Below are 6,258 nucleotides of genomic sequence, written 5' to 3'. Positions count from 1 at the left end.
AAAGGGCCGGCGCAGCACAGAACACAGCTGAACAGGCCCGGCTCTGCGCTGGGATCTAGGGAGGGTCACTCCCCTTCCTGCCTGTTTCTCAGTCCGCCCGCAGTGGGAGGATTGAAAGTAAATAAAATTCAGACATCGCCCCCTCCGGCAACAACCTTCCAGGTCCTCATGCTGTGTTTACATTCAGGTCCCGTGTCTCATCCTGGCGCTGGGGTGGGCCCCCCCCAGGGCCCCCACATTCGCATTCGTGCCTCCTGGTCACACATCCTCCTGCGATCCCCGCCCCTCCAGGCAGCATGGACCTGGCGCCTGGGTTCCAACGTGCAGACTGATTGATAGAAATCGTGTGACTTCTACTCATTCCCTGTCTCCTGTGTTCATCGTCTCTCTGTCTATTTCTCTCTGCCTCTTTACGTTTCTGTCTGTCTCTATTTCTCTGTCCCTTCTCTCTCTGTCTCTTCTTTCTCTCTCTCTTTCTTGCATGTATGTATGTGTATATTGTTAGGGTCCAGGGCAGGTCACTTCTAAATAGGCCTTAATGACATATTGATTATTTTGAATTAATATTACTTAAGAAAAGACCCATGCAAAAGATCTCCTCTCTGTCTCCCTGCAAGTAGGAAAGAAATCTCTCCTGTGAAAGGTACACCACCTGGGGGCTGAGGGGGAAGGGCTGCAGGCATGTTGGCCCCTGCAGATCAGTTCATTCTGGGAACCTCTGTCGTGACTACTGAGGTGCTAGTTAGCTTTGCCATGAGCAAAGCCAGCTCCCCTCTCCGCCTGTTTACGAGAAAAGGCCTGAGTCTGAGCCACTCTAGACTCTCTAGATTTCATGGCACACGGACTGAGCCCCACCCTCCCATCCTGCCAGACCCCTTGTACAAATGCCTTCACTTTAAGAGTTCTTTCACCTTGTCCAGAAAATAAACAACACCCCCCCCCCCCCCGCCAGCCAACAAACAAGCAGACAGATACCCAGCTGCTCTCCTTCTGCCTCAACCGCTTCAGAGTCGCTCTCTTGGAAATACCTTAAGCTCAATGACATACCGCCGTCTCCCTTTCTCTGGCACCATGCCAACCCCGGGTGAGCCCCGTCTTACGTGGGCACGACGGCACCACTCAGGTGAGCCGGAGACAGTACCCCAAAGTGGCCTGGTGGTACCACCGTACATTGAAAATGACCTACACACCAAATCGGCCTTAAACATGGTGGTCCAGAGACCAGGCGTGTGCATGTGCCTCTGATGAAATCACTGCTCAGGAGACCCCAGCATCTATCATCCGTCTTCTCCACGTTCTTCTGACCTCTGCTCTTCCTCTTTTCAGCTAATATCTTCCTAGATCGTTCATGGAGGAATTAGATCCCATCTGGCAAGAGCAGAATCGTCTTCCCAACACATGAGAAGAGAACAGGCACGGGCCCGCACCCACCTTATCCTCCTCTGCCTGCCTGGCCCATCATGTCAGAAACATGTGTCCCTCCTCCTGTCAGAAGCCTAACCCCAGGGAAAGGACTTAGATGTAAAGGAAACCAGAATATTGTCTTGAGCTTCGGACACTTCAAAAAACAAAGCAAAACCAAAACAAACAAATAAACACCCCCTCCCCCACCCCCCAATAAAGCAGGTCTAAGAAGGGTGAGCTGAGCCTTCCCCTTCTTCCTGGAAGCAGCAGATAACATGTCCCCCACCCCCACCCCCACCACTGCACCCCCCGCCCCCACCCCCCCCAGGAAGACGCCTTCCCTCTGCTGGAAGGAGAGTGACACTGTGATCGTCAAGGGCAGACAGTGGAGAATGAGAGAATTCCGTGCAGACAGACTTTGTGCGGCGTAATTCTCAACCTCCTTAGCCTCCCCACATAGTGTGGCTCCTTTTCCACAATCACCTCTCTGTTCAACCCAACAGAAAAGAATTTAGGTTTCGCCACTTCTCTGGGTCTTTCTTCATTTCCTTAGAGGGCGCCCTGGTCAGGTAAAACTTGTGGGAAATAAATGTGTATGGTTCCCTCCTGGGAGTCTGTTTCACGTCCATTCAATTCTCAGGACCAGCCGTCAGCTCTAAGTGGGTGGAGGTCAGGTTCGGTCTCGGCCACATCTTCCCTGCCGGCATCTTTGAATTCTACCTCCTTCCTTGGCTTGAGTCCTCAGCATGCTGACATGCTCTCAGCGACCATCTTCAGAAGCTCTGTGAACATGGGCTGTGTCTTTCAAAATGAAACACGTTCTTACATACGATCCAGTCCTCAAGCTCCTTGGTATCAATGGACCCAAATGAGTCGAATGCTTCCATCTGCACAGAAACCTGCGCCCGGACGTTTACGGCAGCTTTATTCATAACTGCCAGAACTTGGAAGCAACCAACATGTCCTTCGGGAGGTGACTGGACAGATAGACGGGGCTCCATCCATGCAGCAGAATGTTCTTCAGCACTGAAAAGAAATGAGAGAGAGAGAAGGAGCCACAGGAGACGGGAGGGGCACCTTAAGTGCATGTCAGTCACTGAAAGAAGCCAGTCTGGAAAGGTGGCATAGCTTAGGGTACCAACTACATATGACATTCGGGAAAAGGCAAACCACGGAAAGGGTGGGTTGCTAGGGGTTTGTGGCGGGGTTAAGGGGTGGGGTATGATAAATAGGTCGAGCACAGAGGATTTTTAAGGCAGTGAAACTATTCAGTGTGATACATTCATGGCAAGATACATTTGTCAAAACCCATAGACTGTGCAACACCAGGAGTGAACCGTAGTGTAAACTCTGGACTCTGGTGATCATGATGTGTCCATGCAGATTCATCGATAGTGACCAACACCCAGAATGTTGATAGGCTAGTTGGGGAGAGGGAAACTCTGAGCACCTGTGTGGGTGGGCGGAGGGGGTGGATGGGGAGAGCAGTAACAGCAGAGCAGGGGCACGTGGCACCTCTCTGTACTCTGCCCAATTTTGCTGTGAACTCAAAACTTCTTTAAAAAAATAATAAACCCCATTTAAACAAAGAAACAAATGAACATTCCAGTAGCATCTCATGGCTGCTTCTCTTCAAGTTCTGTTTGTCTGGGCCACTTGAGAGTCAAACTTCAGCAGACACTTTCACAGATGGCCTTTCAACCCGCATCCTTTCATAGTTTCATCTGACATCTGCTCTTTATCTCACTACACTCTTTTTTTTTTTTTGGCCGAGCTGCACAACTTGCAGGATCTTAGTTCCCTGACCAGGGATCGAATCCGCTCCCTCGGCAGTGAAAGCGCGGAGTCCTAACTACTGGACCACTGGGGAGTTCCCCAACACTCTTTTTTTTTTAAGATAGTACCTTTTCTTCTTTTTAAAAATCGGTGTATACTTGATGGGCAATTATTATATATTAGTTTTCTGGTATACAACATAGTGACTTGATATTTTTATACACTACAAAATAATCACCAAGATAAGTCTAGTTACCATTTGTCACCATACTGTGTTATTACAGTATCATGGACTCTATTCCCTATACTGTACATCACACCCCATGACGTTTGTTTTATAACTGGAATTTGGAACCTTTCAATCTTTCTCACCTATTGCACTCATCCCTCCACCCACCCACCTAGCAACCACCAGCATGTTCTTGGCATCCATGAGTCCATTTCTGTTTTGTTGTGTTTCTTCATTTGTTTTGTTTTATAGATTCTACATATAAATGACATCATAAGGTAATTCTCTTTCTCTGTCTGCTATATCTCATTTAGCATAATGCCCTCTAGGTCCATTCATGTTCTTGCAAGATTTCATCTTTTTTTTTTAATTAATTAATTTGTTTTTATTTTTGGCTGTGGTGGGTCTTTGTTTCTGCACACGGGCTTTCTCTAGTTGTGGCGAGCAGGGGCTACTCTTCGTTGTGGTGCGCGGGCTTCTCATTGTGGTGGCTTCTCCCGTCATGGAGCACAGGCTCTAGGCGCATGGGCTTCAGTAGTTGTGGCACATGGGCTCAGTAGTTATGGCTTGCAGGCTCTAGAGCGCAGGCTCAGTACTTGTGGCGCACGGGCTTAGTTGCTCTGCGGCATGTGGTATCTCCCTGTGCCAGGGATCGAACCGTGTCCCCTGCATTGGCAGGCAGATACTTAACCACTGTGCCACCAGGGAAGCCCAAGATTTCATTCTTCTTTTATGGCTGAGTCATGTTCCAGTGTGCGTGTGTGTGTGTCCAGTTTTCACATATATATATGAAACCTTCTTTATCCATTTGTCTATTGATGGATAGTTTGGTGGCCTCCATATCTTGACTATTGTCAATAAAGGCTTCATGAACATAAGGGTGCGTATATATTTTTGAAGTTGTGTTTTTGTTTCCTTCAGAAAGATATCCCCAAGTATAATTCCTGCATCATATGGTAGGTCTATTTTTAATTTCTTGAGGAACCTCCATACTGTTTTCCATAGTGGCTGCACCAATGAACATTCCCAACAAAAGTGAGTGAGAGTTCCCTTTTCTCCACGTCCTTGGCAATACTTATTATGTGTTGTCTTTTGGATGATAGCCATTCTTTCAGGTGTGAGGTGATACTCTCATTGTGGTTTGAACGTGCATTTCCCTGATGATGAGTGATGTTGACCATCTTTTCATGTGTCTTTTGGCCATCTGTATATATTCTTTGGAAACATGTTCTGTCCTCTGCCAATATTTTAATTGGGTTTTTGTTTTTTTGGAGGTTGACTTGTGTGAATGAGTTCTTGGTCTATTTTGTGTATGAACCACTTACCAGATATATTGTTTGCAAATATTTCTCACATTCAGAAGGCTGCCTTTTCTTTTGTGGATGGTTTCCTCTGCTGCTGGAAAGCCTTTCAGTTGGATGGAGTCCCATTGGTTTATTTTGCTTGAGGAGGCAGATCCAAAAAGTATTGCTAAGACTGATGTCAAAGAGTGTACTGCCTATGTTTTCTTCTAGGAGTTTTATGGCTTCAGGTCTTACATTGAAGTATTTGATTCATTTTGAGGTTATTTTGTAGATGGTATAAGAAAAGATTCCAGTTTCATTCTCGTGCATGTAGCTGTCCAGTTTTCTCAACACTATTTATCGAAGAGGCTGTATTTTCCCCATTGTATATTCTCACCTCCTTTGTCATAGATAAATTGACTGTATAAGTGTGGGTTTGTTTCTGGGCTCTCAATTCTATTCCATGGCTCTATGCATATTTCCTCTGTGCCAATACCATACTGTCTTAATGATTCTAGTTTGAAATAGTTTGAAATCAGGGAGCGTGATATGTCCAGGTTTGTGCTTCTTTCTTAAGTTTGTATTGACTATACATGTTCTTTTGTGTTTCTATACACATTTTAGAATTCTTTGTTCTAGTTCTCCAAAAAAATTCCATTGGTATTTTGATAGAAATGGCATCCAATCTCTAGGTTGCCTTGGGGTGTGGAATCATTTTAACAATATGGATTCTTTTAATCCATGAGCATGGTATATATTTCCATTTGCTCGTGTCATCTTCATTTCTTTCATCAATGTCTTCCAGTTTTCTGAGTATAGGTCTTTTACCTCCTGGGTTAGGTGTATTCCTAGGTATTTTATCTTTGTTAATGTCATTGCTCATGGGGTTGTTTCCTTAATTTCTCATTCTGACAGTTTGTTGTGAGTGCACAGAAATGCAACCAATTTCTGTAGATTAATTTTGTATCCTGCAACTTTACTGAACTTTCTGATGAGTTCTATCTGGTTTTGGGTGTCATCTTCAAGATCTTCTGTATAGAGTATCATGTCATCTACAAACAGTGACAGTTTTACTTTTTCCTCTGCCATGAGATTCCTTTTATTTCTTTTTAAAATCTGATTACTATGGCTAGGACTTCTTAGACCATGTTGAATGAAAGTGGTGAGAATGGTCAAGGGTTAGAGTTAGGTTTAAGCATAACTGGCCCTCTTCCCCTTCCTCCTTCTCCATCTCTCTGAGGCCTCCAGGAAGGACAGGGGTAGTCCACGGTCACAAATGGCTCAGAAAGTTGAGCTGGACCATTGTTTTTCTGTCCCCTAGTCCTGGGCATAGTTCTGTGTACTGTCTGTGTATCTTCTTTGGCCAGGTGTCCAGTCAGATCTTTCCCTATTTTTCATGGGGTTGTTTGTGTTAGCATTCTTCGTATGTTTTGAGACAAATTCTTCATCAGATGTGTGTTTGCAAATATTTTTCTCCCAGTTTGTAACTTGTCTTTTGATTTTCTGAATAAGGTCTTTCATGGAGTAGATATCTTCAATTTTATAAAGTCCACAGTATTCCTTGTT

Source organism: Delphinus delphis, chromosome 19, assembly GCF_949987515.2.
Source record: "Delphinus delphis chromosome 19, mDelDel1.2, whole genome shotgun sequence".
In the NCBI taxonomy this organism is placed as follows: Eukaryota; Metazoa; Chordata; class Mammalia; order Artiodactyla; family Delphinidae; genus Delphinus; species Delphinus delphis.
This window is presented reverse-complemented; position numbering follows the sequence as displayed.